Source organism: Quercus lobata, chromosome 11 (assembly GCF_001633185.2).
Source record: "Quercus lobata isolate SW786 chromosome 11, ValleyOak3.0 Primary Assembly, whole genome shotgun sequence".
NCBI classification, from domain to species: Eukaryota; Viridiplantae; Streptophyta; class Magnoliopsida; order Fagales; family Fagaceae; genus Quercus; species Quercus lobata.
In genome coordinates, this window is record NC_044914.1 from 54149834 (window position 1) to 54165665 (window position 15832).

At 36.0% G+C, this 15832-nt stretch overlaps 1 pseudogene; it reads left to right on the plus strand.

Moving 5' to 3' along the window:
• Nucleotides 1-516: 516 nt before the first annotated feature.
• Nucleotides 517-15148, plus strand: LOC115967164 (annotated as a pseudogene).
• The last annotated feature ends 684 nt before the right edge of the window (nucleotides 15149-15832 follow it).

The following is a 15832-nucleotide window of genomic DNA, read 5'->3' on the forward strand; positions in this document are numbered from 1 at the left end:
ATGAAATAGAAAGTACGCCAAGGATTTTTTTTTTTTTTTTTCTTCAATAAAATAAATCAAGTTCTCTATATTAAAATAGAGTAATTTTTAGTTACTCTTAGAACATAAAGAATGATGCTCACTTTTCTTTCATTTATGATGGGGTTTACTCATTAAATTCATGATATTCCCTATTATAAAAGTGAGAAGATGAAATGCCATTTCTCCGCTCTACGAAAGTCCTTAAGAATTTTCAATTTGAATGAGTTCGTGGATGAAGATTGGTTGATTAAATAGATTAAAAACCGGTCATAGTCTATCCCCACTTCTATATATACCATGCATCAATATAGCATTCCACGTAAGACTTCTTCATTTCCTATATTAAATCCATTTTCTAGAGAAGGGGAGCAAGAGTACCAACAAAATACTAGAAGAATGGAGTTAGAAATGTGGACAGTTGGATTGTGGATTGATGCAGTGGTTGTCATTTATTTTACTTGCTAAACAAAGGGAGCAATCCAAAGTGAGTTAGAAATGTGGACAGTTGGATTGTGTATTGTTGCAGTGGTTATCATTTATTTTACTTGCTAAACAAATGGGGCAATCCAAAGTACAATGGTATCCTCCCTCCAGGTTCTATGGCTCCACCCCTTATTGGAGAGTCCCTTCAGTTGATTATTCCAAGTTACTCTCTAGACCTCCACCCATTTATCAAAAAGAGAGCTCAAAGGTAACATGCTACTGATTGTGTGTATCTTTATTATTATTAATATATATATATATATATATATATATATTTGATAATTAGTGTGTGTGTTTTTAACTTTTTATAGTATATATCATTGATCTATGTACAAGTATGTATTTATGTATTTCCGTATGTATGTGTCTCTTGTTGTGGGAAAGGGGATGAAACAAAAGATAAGAGTATAATGCATAATCACTAATTAATCCTAGTCTAGAATAGGATAACATAAACATTGAGGACCTGTTTGATTAGTTATCTCTAACCAACATTTTCACATTTTAAACAATCTTACACAATTTTCAACATATTTTTCCATTTATACATATATCAAAAACACTCAAACAACATTATTCAAACTAACTTACCAAATAGGCTCTGATTCCTCCTAATTGATTAGATAAGCCAACTATCACTGATGTAATTTTTTTCCTTTCTTTTAGATATGGGTCAATATTTTAAACTAGTGTAATGGGTTGGCCGGTTGTACTATCAATAGATCCTGAATTCAACTATCACATCGTTAAACACGAAGGAAAATTAGTTGAATTATGGTACTTGGATTCATTTTCCAAGCTTTTCACTATGCAAGGAGAAAATAGAACAAATGCAGCTGGTGTTATTCACAAATACACAAGAAGCCTCTTATTGGATCACTTTGTTAGTAAAACCCTAGAAACATGGTCAACTCACTCTTCCATTGTAAGTTACAATTTTCGCAGTAGACACATTTCTTTTAGAATGTACAATTTTTTGTCATTCATGTTACAAGTAACGTACCTTAAAAAATTCTTTTTTGACCCTTAGCGTTCTAACCATCAAACTTGAATAACTCTTAGATACAGGATCAATCTGCACGTACAGTCCAAGTTCTCAATAAAAATGTTAATAAATATGCATCACCATAAACTCCAAAGCAGTAGAGACAAATCATAAAGTTCACAAGAATTTGGTGACGAAGTAGAAAACTTTTGAAGAACTTCTTCAAAAGATAAACTACTCCAATTGAAAATACACTATAAGAGAAGTAGTTACAAGATTAAACTACAAAACCTTTGTGATGATGCACAAAAAATCGTCAATGAGTTGATTGTTCACACATGTGTCAATGGGTGTACCTGAAGAACAAAAAAGAACCCATCAAAGGGCATCGGTGGGGTACCGGCCAAAGAACGTCCAAAGGTTAAGTCAGAAGAGAGCTCCAACAATGCTAGAGAGTATGAGCTTTAGAGAAATTGTGCATACCTTGATATGTGAGGGTTTTGGGACTTTTATAATAGCATAGGGTTGACATCTGTTCCTTGGCTTAGAAGTCTTTTCCTTATAGGATCCTCTTTAATTTGCGTATCTTACAGAAATCCTTTCCTTGTAGGTCTCTCCTTGATTAGGGTTAGCCGTGGAGCACAAGTTATTTCCTTTTAGGATTCTTTGGAGACCACGTAAGCCATGTGAGTGCCACGTGGCCTTGAGGCCCGTCCACCTCTTTTCCTTGTAACTCAGATCTATCCATGTAGAGAGAATATCCGTCTACTAGTATTGTACTATTAGTTCCATTTAAATGGATCCGTCAGCCTAAATTTTGTACTCTACAACCCTCAATTATGGTTGGGTGTAGGGTGCAAGGCTTTTCCACATCAGGATTCTTGATGAGCACTTCCAGCCACGTGGGAGCCACATGAGTACCATACGTCCCCCTCTATTGGGTTCGTTCGCCGGGGGTCCGTCCCTTTTGAGGTTCGCCTAACCGAGGTTTGCTTCCTCTGGATCCATCTACCCACCAAAATGTATTCGTCAGTCTTGCCATGTCATCAGCTTTGTAGGTCTAAAAATACCCTCATCACTTTGTAATCCTATGTAACCAAGAAAACGGCGAGCTTACTTTACCGTAATATCTCCATAAGGACCATAACCTTTGGACTTCTTCTGTACGATCTACAAATGGCACGTCCGCTCCAAGCCAAAACTCTGGGAAGTCAGTGTACACACTGACACAAGGTAAGAATCTATGCTTTCAATAAGGTCAGGTCAAACAGATGATTACTTAGTTTCTAAGCTCAAAGGAAGGCTCTTGGGTTTTAAAGTCTTGCATTAAGGTTTATTTATGTATAGGTTCAAAGTCAGCAAAAATCCCTCTTCACGTTGAAATAGAATTCAATGTTCCGCAATCATGCTCGAGTGAACGTTGAGTCAGAGTCAGCTGATATAAACGTTGTCTGACTTATTGTTTCGCTCAACTGAATCCAATTTCGCTTAAGCAAAATTTCAGGTTTTCAAATCTTTCTTCAATGCTGGACTTAACCTAATTTTATATATAAATAAATAAATAAATATATATATATATATATTTATATATATTTTTATAGAAAATGTCAGGAAATTTATTACGATAATAAATTTAATAAACTTTGACTTAACCTAACTTCAACAAATGTGTTACAACCATATTTGATACATACATTGTGATATGGATTTGCCAACATTGAATTCTAACATCTTTATGGGCACTGCAGATGGTGTTTAATTTCAGTGCAAAGAGTATAATGTTTAGTTATGATGCTGAAAAATCACCTGTGAAATTGAGTGAGAAGTTAATCAATGTCACAGGAAGTTTTATGTCATTCCCCTTTAACATTCCTGGCTTCGCATGCCATAAATCTTTGCAGGTAACCGAAATAATTAATGAGAAAAAGATAAATTCTCGCAGGATAAATTATCCCAAGATGTATATGTTTAAAATGACTCAGATAGAGTAATATAAAAATCTTCATTTTCATTCAGGATAAAAAGGAGGAAATGACCATATTCAGGAAAATAGTAAAAGAGAAAATGAATTCACCTGAAAGACGTGAGGATATGCTTGATCAAGCCATAGATAACATAGATAAGGCCGTTTTATTTTTGGGGTCTCATTTGCTTCCTTTGAAACAATTTCAACAACATTATCATTTATGTGATAAAGGCCTTGTAACTGAATTAACACCTCTCCATGCACAAAGTGCTTGGGGGTCTAGGGGGTAAAGGGTTCGAGCTACGAAATTAGCAGCATGTTGTAATTATCTCTCTAAAAAAAAAATATAATCTTTATCATTTACTATCAAGTTAATTGGAGACCATCCAACAGTTTTACAAGAGTTGACGGTATGTGCATATGTAGAATTGAAAGTTCACTTGATGTGTAAAACACTAGTGAATGTTTAGACCCCAATTTCAAAAATACCATCACAACCTTATATTCAAACAATGTATGTGTGGAATGATAAATATAATCTATACCCAAGCAATCAAACTACTCTAAGCCATAATTTAATCGCAACACAGCAGTAATTAGCAAAGAATGAGGATTAGAGAGATACAAATACAAGATAACACCGGCACGTGTTATCGAAGAGGAAACCAAAGAACTTGGTGAAAAACCTCTCTGCCTCCCTTTAAGCGGTAAAATAATCCACTAGAAAATTAGTTGGAATACATGAATAGTAATAGACCCTCCAAACCTAATCTATCCGATGCACCTTAGCCTTCCAAGCTTTTTGCTCTAACAGGGTTAAGCCTAACCTTGTCTTCTCTAGCTTATCGGATCCTGCAATAAGTCCATTGCATCAACTAAATGAATTGGTCATCTTTAAACTGCTTCTCAAGCACCAAATAACCTTATCACTGATATGAATGTGGTGAGGTAGGGATTTGGTTAAAACTCCTTTCAAGGGTATGTCAATGGAGAGGGAGAAAGTAGAGGAATTTGAAGAGTCAAATGTATAAGATTGTGGATAAATCAGTCTTGTTATTTTCTGGGGTTTCTCTCTCAAAAATCTCTCTAGAAGCTCTCTACATTTCATGGGTATAAGGGTATTTATAATTGCGTATGTGAGGAATGTGAAAAGTCATTTTTTTTTTCAAAACATGGGGTTTTGGCGACTCACTCTCGCGATTGGGACAAGTTGCGAGTTTTAGTCGTGAAATAACGAACTAGCCAGACGATTCTTTTTTGTCCTGTAGTGCTCTAGCTGTCATGACCCTTCAACTTCCTCCATGCTTCACACGTGTGGCACTTTGGTGAGTCATCAGTCACAAGCCACTCGCGAGTTCCAATCGCGAGAATGCTCTTGATTGCACACACACTTGAATTCTTCACAATCTCTCACACACAACCCTTACATGATTCCCACCTAAAAACAAGGTATCTAATTGCTAAATTACAAACAAATTTGGCATTTGAATAAAGCCAAGCACAATGCAATCAAGCAAGTATGGATATGAGAATTAAACATGGCTTGACCAAACAAGAATGGCTACAAAAGCAAAGGTACAAAACAAAATATAGTCAAGTACACAACATAAGCCATGAAATGTGAACATAGACTAGAAGAATCATTAATATAAGAAAATGTAAAGCCTTGTTGTAGGATGCTTTTCTTGAACTAGCTTTTTCTCCCCCTATTATTGCTCTCCCCCTATCATGAACCATCTCCCCCTTTTTGTCATGGAATAGCTAGTCATCTTCTTCTTCTTGCTTCCATTGGATTTAACCCAATTGAGTTTGGAGAGAGGTGAACTTTATATCAAATCGGTTGTGTTGAGAGTGCATGATAGATGCGAGGCTGGACAACTTGGTGCTGATGTCTTGCATGGATGCCATTATGTTGTCTAACTTCTCATCATAGGGATGTGAGCTAAAGCTTGAACCACCATGAGGAGCATTACTCTCTTGCTTGACATTCTTTCGACTGTGGCCTATGATAGCATTGATAGTGCGAATGTTGATTGGGCTTTGGATAGGATGAGGGTACTCATCTTCCAATGTGTGTACTCCTTTGAGTTTCAATATCTTCAAAATAAGGCAACAAAAAGGAAGGCAGTTAGCACTTAATTTTCTGTATGGTAATGGTGAAACACTAATGATGTATCATATATTAGGCTAAGCACAAGGAAATTCTTAAAGCTAGAGAGAATCCAAATTCCATTCTTACATGGGATGAATATAAGTCAAGGACTTTTACCCTTCTAGTTAGTTCCACAATCTCAAAATATTCCCTGTTTGTACTTTGTAGTGTTAGATGATTCCGATTATCTCATAAACATAAATATTTGGGGAAATTGCACTTTACCCACTTGTGGTTTGGCCCGTTTTAACAGTGCCCACCCGTGATTTAAAAGTTGTCACTTAACCCACATGAGGTGGCCTTCGTTAGACCCCCCGTTACTCACCTCTGTCATTTCCGTTAAAAAATCCCCTTTATTATATAAGCCAAAATTAGAACCAAATTAGAACCCTAAAAAAAAAAGGAATGAGCTCTCTGTCCCTCTCTCTACCTTAGAACTCCCAAAAATCCCCAAAGCCATAATCCCTTTCTCTCTTTACTTTGATTGCTATTTTTTTGTGTTTTCTAGTAGGAGGTTGTGAAAATTTGGAATAAAGCCATTGAGTCTGCCTTGAAGGCAAGTTGTTGTAGTTATTGTATAATTTTGGATACTAAGGTAGAGAGATTTAAACCTCGAAAAATCAAACAAAGGGAAATGGATATGAACATCAATTCGACCTGGTCTAAGAACAGCCAGGTCTATGAGCAAATGTTCTTTACTATTCATTGTGAACACCATCAATCTCTCTTCAGTGATGCACGAGTTCAATATCCCATCCATAAACTTCATTATCACTGATAAATTCTTAATCCTTGGTTTCTTCATTAGAAACCGATCAAAATCTTCTATCACAATAATAGAACGACTCGTTGTTCCTAATAATAACGAGTTCAGATCCGAATCTTTTGAGACCTTGGAGACATCGATGTTGTTAAGGACATATTTTGTGTAATTGGCTAGTCCTTTGACAAAATGCACTTTATTTGTAATTGGATAGATCTAAGATGTGTTTAATACTTCAAGAAACATGTTGTTCAAGTCTAGTATTAAAGCCATAAAGATTGGACTGAGAAACAAGTGAAGAAAAGCTGTTCATTAAAGCTGGACAGATTACTCGACACATGCTATCTATCGAGGTTACGGAAATCAGAATTTTCAGACCTGATTTTTGGGCCAGGATTTTGTATTTGTGTAGGATTTCTTTTCTCACAACCCTAGACCTATATAAGGCTTATTTTAGAAGCCGTCACATAAGAGAATACAAGGAGAACATATGCAAAAGGTAACCGATGCCTTATTCTCTTTGAAAGAAACTACTGCGTCTTTGCGCCTTAGGGTTTTGTAACCAAGTGCTTCTTGATCTTCATTGTTGATGAAGTGAAGAACTTTGCAGCCAACAATCTTCTTCAAGTTGGTGAGTTAGTCATGTACTGGGAGTCGTGCATCAAAAGGGTAGCGTTCATATATTGAAGAGTTCAGAGGTTCTGAAGCGATAGAAGGTTTCTGCTATGAGTTCATCTACGGGAATTGTAGAGTCTAGGGACAAAGGTTTTGTACTAGATCTGAAACTTCTCTTTTCTATAGTGGATTGATTTTCAGAAAGGTTTCCCCCCAGGTTTTTTACTATGAAACTGGTTAGTTTCATTGGTTTTTCTGGGTTATCATATCTTGTCTTATTTATTTTTTCGCTGCATGATTTTGACATGATATTGATGTTTATTTGATTTAACAAGTTTTATTGATAATAAATCTAATTAACAACTTTGATTTAAAACTTGTTAATTCTATCAACCGAGGTCTAAATTTCCCAACAAATGGTATCAGAGCGGGTACACTCTGATTGGATTAATTTCCTAAGTGTGATCCTTGACCCCTGTTGTCATGGATCATGGACAATTATGCATACTGGAAAGTTCATATGAAATTTTTTTTGCAGCCTCTAGGTGAATAGGTATGGCAAGCTGTTGAAGTTGGCTGGATTAAGCCAAAGGATACGCCGGTGGATTGGGATGATGCAACAATCATAGCTACAAATTTCAGCTACAAATTTCAATAGTAGGGCCTTGAATGCTTTGTTTTGTGGGGTGACCAATGAAGAATTCAAGAAAATATCATCCATGGAAGTTGCTAAGGACGCATGGACCATTCTTGAGACCACCTATGAAGGTACCAAGGCAGTAAAGACTGTGAAGCTTCAAAGACTAACTAGTAGTTTTTAAAAAATAAGGATGGAGGAGGATGAGACCGTTGATGAGTTCTATGCTAAACTCATGGATATTGTGAATTCTGCCTTCAATCTTGGAGAATCTATTGCGGAATCCAAAATTGTTAGGAAAATCCTTAGGTCCCTTCCTGAGAGATTCCATGCCAAGATTACTGTCATTGAAGAAGTAAAGGACATTGATCAAATTCCTTTGATTGAGCTTGTAGTGAACCTTCAAACCTATGAGATGGGATTAGGTTTAATGGGAAAAGATGGAAAGAGTAAAAACTTGGCTCTTAAGGGTATAGAGGAAGAGATTAAGGACTCTGAAATGAAGATGAAGATGATGATGCAGATGAGGATCTAACCTTCATAACTGATGAGATTATCAAGCTTCTTCAGTTTAGGAAAAAGGATAAAGCCAAACCTCCTAAGAAACCTAAATCCTCAAGGAAGGGAAAAAATGAGAAACCCCCCATCCAATGCCATGAGTGCAAAGGTTTTGGTCATATGAGGATAGAGTGCCTAAACTATCCCATGAAGGAAACGACCAAGGAATCCAAAGATAAAGGGTTGGTTGCTACTTAGAGTGATACTGAGAATGATTCTTCTTATAAGTATATGGATGAATGTCGTCATGTTATGACCTTTGCTGCCTCAACCGATAAGGTGATTGTGGAGAGTGCTTGTGACAGTAAGGATTCTTCTTCTGATGAGGCACACAAAAAGTTGACCCTTCAGGAAGCCTATGATAAGCTATGCATTGAATTTATAAAATCTGAAAAGACTTCTCATTTTTGTAGAAAAGAGCTTAATGAGGTAAAAACTGAAAAAAAAAAAAAAAAAAAAAAAAAAAAAAAAAAAAAACTGATCTGTTAGTCAAACTAGATGAGACTACAAGGTTAGTTAAGACTCTTGTTGTAGAGAACACCTCATTAGAAGAGAAGGTCAAGAATCTTAAGGTTGAGCTTAGTCAAGCTAGAACTCAAATAGAGAGGATGTCTAGTGCAAAGCTTGATGAGGTCTTGCATGCTCAAAAGTCTAGTTTTGATAAAACTGGCTTAGGATATGCTGTTTCCTCCAACCCCTCCTCTTCCATGGCTTCTGGATCAAAGACTAACTTTGTGCCCCAATCTAAGAAAGGTGATAAAGGTATGAAATTCAAAACTGATTTGTCTAATTCTAAATCCTTTATTAGACCTCATGTTTATCACCATTGTGATGTTGCTGGACGCATTCGTCCTAATTGCTTTAAGTAGTATCCTCATAAGCAATTGTTCAAACGGTCACAGGTTTCCTCTCAAGGACCTACACCTTTGTTTGGAGAGTTATTAAAAGTTTTAAGCTTTTTAACTCAATTTCGGGAAAATTCTAATTCTTCTATGTTCTTTAGTAGACATACTAGGACACGTGCCTTTTCATCTTCACCGCCAAAGACTCATGCTGTGTGGGTAAGAAAGGAGCCTAAGACTTAATTGTCTTTTCTATTTGTCCTCTGCCTTAATTCTTTATATCTAAAGTAGGACTTTCTTGCTGACTTTCTTATCCGCTTATGGAATCATGCTTTCATGCATCTGCATCTTTCTATCATGCTTTCATGCATATGCATATTTCTTTCATGTTTTCATATTGTTTATCTTTTTTTGTTTGGTTGTATAGTTTTTATTTTGTTTTGTTTTCAAAATAAAAATAAAAAGAGAAAAATCCGAAAAATACAAAAACGATGTATGTTTTGTGTACATTAGTACTTGTGTACCTTGGATGGCCATTGAAACAAAGTCTTTTAAACTTTGTATCTTTTGTAGCTTAGATAAGCATCTCCATGCACAACTAAGTAAGTGAGTTTTGTGGTTGGTGTTTATGATGAGTAAGATTAAGTTGTCTCTTATACTTAACACTCATATCACTCTTTTTGACAGGAATAACTTAAAAAACCTGAGAGAAAGGCATTAATAACCATCTCACCACTGTTGTCCGCCGATCATAATATGACACCTGTATGCTTCGGCATAGCAAAAATGCAGTGTCAATGACATTTGTATGCTTAGGCATAGCAAAATTAGAATGTCAAATATCATTGGGTATTTCTATTTTCTCTCTAATATGCACATGCATGATATCCTTAAAAGAAAAATATGTAAAGAAAATTAAAAGCAAAAAGATCAAAAATGCTTTAAATATGATTGCAAGCGTATATTCTAGGAGATGTGAGAGTTATAGGATGTACATCAAAGGTGATCGTCCCCATCAAGTATTTATGATTATGTGTGAGTTAAAGTAATTTTCTCATATCTTAAATTGTCATAACATGTATACACTTATGCAATCTTGCGATATTTTTCACACATAACACGCAATATTCTTTGCTACTCTTGATACATGTGCAGGTACAATGTGATTTAGCCATCACAAGGTTTTACATGTGTTAATGTATGCTCACTAAACTGTCTTGACTTTTTTTGAAATATAAAATTGGTTAGACTTGTTTAGTGTGTGTGTGTATGTTTTGCATCTTTCTATTATCTTGTCATCCATAACATCTTGTTTCATTACATTCATACATTTTTATGGATTCTTTGTGCCCCCTTGATCATCTTTGATCATATTTATGTTTCTCGGGTGAAGTTTTATAGCTTCTTATACCCTTTGTCAATCCTGACAAAAAGGGGGAGAAATTGTGATGTGGTTTCTTTTTTAAGATTCTACATGTTAGGGGGACAAATACATGTCTCTGTAAGGGGGAGTTGTGTTTCATCTTGTTAGGGGCAGTGCTTACTTCCTTGTTCTTGTACACCGGTCTTGTGACCATGTTTACATACATTGTGCTTATCTTTGATGATGTATGTCTTCTTCACCTATCCTTACATGTGTTGTTTCGTTTCTATCTTTATACATATGTTTCTACTTATATGCAATCTATTATTTCTATTTTACACAAAGATGCTTTGATGAGTTTTGTTTAAAGTGTTTCAGAAATACAAGTTGTTAAAGTCTACTTGCCATAAAGTCTCTTCTTGCAAAGTTTTTCAAGAGTTTGTGTTAGGACAGATTTTATTGTATTCAACAAGTGAATATGAGTTGAGTGATATGTTAATTTGTTTGTTGTGATTTTGTCACGGATTGCCAAAGGGGGAGATGGTGTCAAGCTTTAAACTTCGACAGATACAACTATCGAGAAGCTATCGAGGAGTTGTCGAGGAGACAGAAGCTTTCTCGATCGATCCACCAACTATCAAGAGGTGTTGAGGTATTAGAGCAAATTGTGAGGTATTTCACAATTTTCTCCAATACCAATGGGCTTGGTTTGCGATCGAATGCTATAAAAGATTTGTGCCCCCTCATCCTTCACCAATTGGTCATTGGATGGATTGGTAAGGCACACAGTCCGACAAGTGGTATCAGAGCCCGGTCATAGGTTCGAGTCGTTGAAGCCGCATTGTAAGGGAGGGATTGTGAGGGATTTCACAATTTGCTTCAATGCCAATGGACTTGGTCTGCAATCGAATGCTATAAAAGATTTGTGCCCCCTCATCCTTCACCAATTGGTCGTTGGATGGATTGGTAAGGCACACGGTCCGACAAATGTCTTAAACATCGTAGGAAAAGAAGTTAGCCATGGCTGCCGCAAAGCTCAATTTCCCTATCCCCAAAGGACTGTACAAGAGAAAGCTACACCTCCAAACACGGCCTAAACGATGGTAATACTGTTTACCTTTGAGGAAAGATTCAAGGTGAGACTTTACCTTGTTTTTGAGATCTTCTTCCATGGAGATGGTTTCGAAAGTCGAAGGATGCATGAAAGAAATAAATCTCCACCATCCGTTGCCTTGCTGGTCTTTGCTGGGTTTTTTTTTTTTTGCAGAATTTTTTTTTTTACTTGCAAATCTGGGTTTTTTTTTTAGAGAACCCAGCAAAAGAGAAGGGGTTAGAGTTTTAGAGAGAGAAAGCCTAGGGTAAAGATAGAATCCAGCAAACTGGTGGATACCATTTATTCTTAATTTTTGTATTTTATTTTGTGATTGTTTTATGAAGAATTAAGTAGTCAATTTTTGGATTTAGTAGTGGAAGGCTAGTGAATCTGTGGGTGTATGTTCACATGGATTTGTGGCTTTGTTTGTGACTGTAGGTGTATTGGTTTTCTTGTCATTGTAAAAGTATGTTTGGCAATTGCAGTGGGCATTGGGTAAGAATGTTAAATGCGTCATTCCATATACATTTCTGGGTTTTGATTGTGAAGAAGAAGAAGAAGGAGAGGAAAGAGGAGAGAGACATAAAATATAATGAAAAAGACACAATTACCCTTATTTTTAACGGTGAAAATGGAGAGGTGGTAACGGGGGTCTAATGATGGTCACCTCAGGTGGGTTAAGTAATAACTTTTAAACCACAGGTTGGCACTATTAAAACGGATCAAACCACAGGTAGGTAAAGTGTAATTTCCCCTAAATATTTTATTGTGTGAAAATTACAGGTAATCAATGAAGTTCTTAGGGTCACAAATCTTTCTCTTGGCTTGCTACGAAAAGCATTAAAAGATATTAAATTTAAAGGTATGCTCTCAAATGCAAGTATTTGGTTCATTGTCTTTATATTCAGTAACAGAGTGTAAATGATGGGCTAAGTGCTTGCCAGGATATACAATTCCAGCAATGGCAGCTCCAGGAATTTTGTCCAGGGTGTTTCTTAAGAAGCATAAATTACACAATCTTATTTACTTTTAGCCTTTAGGTAATTAGGTTTGATTCAATGTTATTAATTTCGTTCCGTTCTAGCCAGAACGGCTCGAAAATACCGTGTCGATAAACGAGCCGGAACAGTAACCCACCCTATTCCACTTTGAAAAAATTTCAGGTCATTTCGGTCTATTTCAAGTGTTTTGGGACGTTTCAGTAAATATCGGCCGAAATTCAAGATTTTGCCAGCATGAAGTTTGTGCTTAAAAAAAAAAAAAAATGTTCTTAAAACCAAAACAAATTTGCATTCTGTACACCAAAAAACCTCAAAAGGAAAAAAAGAAAAGAAAAGAAAAGAAATGAACAAAGATACCTAGACAACAAACTATAAGTTCATTTGAAATATTAATAAAATTATTAATTATTGTTGTTTAGTTGTTTCATTAATTTGTTTCTCTTTTATAAACTATAATTTGTTATATTGTTATTTCATTAATTATAAAATTATTAATTGTTGTTTAGCCTAACATAATTTAATTTGTTTGTCTTTTATAATGTATTAGTTAATTAAATTATTAATTATTTGTGTTTAGTTGCTTCATTAATTTTTTTTTACTAACTACTAGCAGTCTAGCACACATCCCACTGTGCATTAGCACACACTAGCACACACCCCATGTGCACACACACCCCTGCCTTTGCATGCCTTTACTTCCCCAATTCAAATATTCCACCCCACACCACATGGCCCCATGGCCCCATCTACCCCCCACTCAGTAGACAAGATTCACACAAGAGAAGCCAATCAGATAAATTCACAAATCACGATACATTAAAAGACAAACTCACCAACACTAACGGACCAACATAGTGGCACACCAACGGATAATGTCAAAAAAAAAAAAAATAGGGGCAAATAAGTTGAATAATTATAAGGACTTAAAGAGAGAGAATCAGTTCAAAAAGAAAGAGAGAGAATCAGATAAAGACTTAAAGAAAGAGAGAGAGTCTCATTTCAGACTTTCCATAACTTAGTTCAAGAGAATTAAGAGCTCTCTCTCTCTCAGACCACAGTCCACACTCCACAGCAAAACCCAAAGATTAAGAGAGAAAAAGAGAGAGAAGTAAAATGTAAAATACCTTGAGGGAGGCTTGAGGGGCGACACTGCGGGCCGCGGTAGCATGTTGAGGCATCGGAGGCGAGGAAGAATTCGAGGCCAAGCGTCGGCGTCGTAAGCTATAATCCGATCGAACCGATCTTTTGTCTCCGATGCCCAATCCAAGCTCTGTTGCTTGAGTTTCAAGTGGAGGCGCTGTCACCATGTCATGCCGATGTGCTTGATGATAAGGTTTCAGGAGGAGGTGTAAGGCATTGTCGTTGATAATGTTTTTTTCTTTAGGTTAGGTAAGGTTTCTGATTTTAGGTTTTGCTTTAGCTTTACCATTTGATGATTGATGAATCGGTGGACGCATATTTGTATTGGTTTTTTTTTTTTTTTTTTTTGAGAATATGTTTGGTTGGGCCTGTTGGGTATTTAGTTAATAATTCTCTGTTACAATTTTTCTTTTTCTTTTTCTTTTTCTTTTTTTTTTTTAGATTTTAGTTCTGTGAGTACATGACTCGCACCAATTGGTATTTGTCCGCTTTGGGGAGCCAGTCCCTCACGGTTTTGTCATGAAGGGGTGGGAGCCCAAGGATTTTTGCCCTTGAGGTGATTGACACCTAGGCTCACCCGAGTCCCACATCGCCTAAGTAACCCTCCCACTCATGGTCGCTCCAGAAGCTTATAAACCATGAGTGGGAGGCGATGTGGGACTCGGGTGAGCCTAGGTGTCAATCACCTCAAGGGCAAAAATCCTTGGGCTCCCACCCCTTCGTGACAAAACCGTGAGGGATTGGCTCTCCAAAGTGGACAAATACCGATTGGTGCGAGTCATGTATTCCCAAGTTCAATATTTGTTTGGCATAAAAAAAATTTTGAGGGTGTTACTAATTTTTTTTGAGGGTTCCTAATTTTTTTTAAGGGTAGATAAATAAATAAAAAAATTAATTATTATATGTTTTTTTTTTTTTTTTTAAGGTTAGGGTGGTCGTGGGACCACCTTGGGTTGAACGTGGCACCGCCACTGAATTCCAGCTGGTTGGACCCTTATGCTTGTAAATTTTGCACTTCAATTAAACCCAAACTCTTACAAGGAACCACTTGCTTCAATCCATGGCGCTGGAAGGTATGTAATAAGTAACCTTACTAGAGACAACCAGATATTACACACATTTTTTAATTCCCCATATTATTGCTTTTGATTGATATGAAAATCAATGGAACTAGGATCTTGACCCATCCGTTGTATCTAAGAATTTCATGCCTTTTGGAGGAGGAATTAGACAATGTGCAGGGGCATGGTAAAACTTTCATGGCTATCTTCCTCCATGTTTTGGTCACAAAATATAGGTAATTTGTTCCCCTAGGCCTTCATAGTGTCACTTACATTGGGGATTAGGCTATTGCCACAACAAGATGACCACAGCGACTTTTGTGGTAGGATATTACTATCTATTAGTGACCTCTTAAATTTTTATTTATATTTAGATAGACAAAGGTCAAGGGAGGAAACATTGCTCGAAGTTCTCTTCTGGTATTTACAAAAGGGCTCCACATTAATTTTTCTAAAAAGAGAAATTAAAGGAAAATTATCATGGAATGGACGCTATATGATGAAATTTGATAGTGTTTATATATAAATAGATAAATATATATATATATATATATATATGTATGTATATATATATATATATAAATAAAGACATTCTTATTTCATGCAAAACAATAGGATGTTCTATATTGAGATAAGAAGTTCCGATTTCGTTCAAAATAATTGGTACTCTATATTTTTTTTTTTAGTATTAATGTACCCTCTCCCTCTCTCTCTCTCTCTCTCTCTCTCTCTCTCAATGTATTTGATGTATGTGTGAGGAAACATGTTTTGTGTTTCAACCTATGGGTTTGTTTTAAGCAATATGTGAACTTCTCGATTTGAATAAAATATTCTTAAAGTTTGTTGAATTTACATTTCGTTGGCAATTATTTTCGATGGAATTATCCGGAAAGAAGGATAAGATATAATCTTTTAGTTTAGAATTTGGACAAAATGGGCTTCTGCCCTTTTCAGCCAAATTAATTAGCCTTTTGCCATTCTTTCCAAACTAAATAAGGAAATGCCCCTCTTTTAAAACTCAACTTTCTCAAAATCGAGTTAAAAAAAAAAAAAAATTTTCTAGAACTCTATAGTGACGTTTTTAAGGATCTATAGTGACGTTTTTAAGGATCTATAGTGACGTTTTAAGAACCTATAGTGACGTTTTGTAAC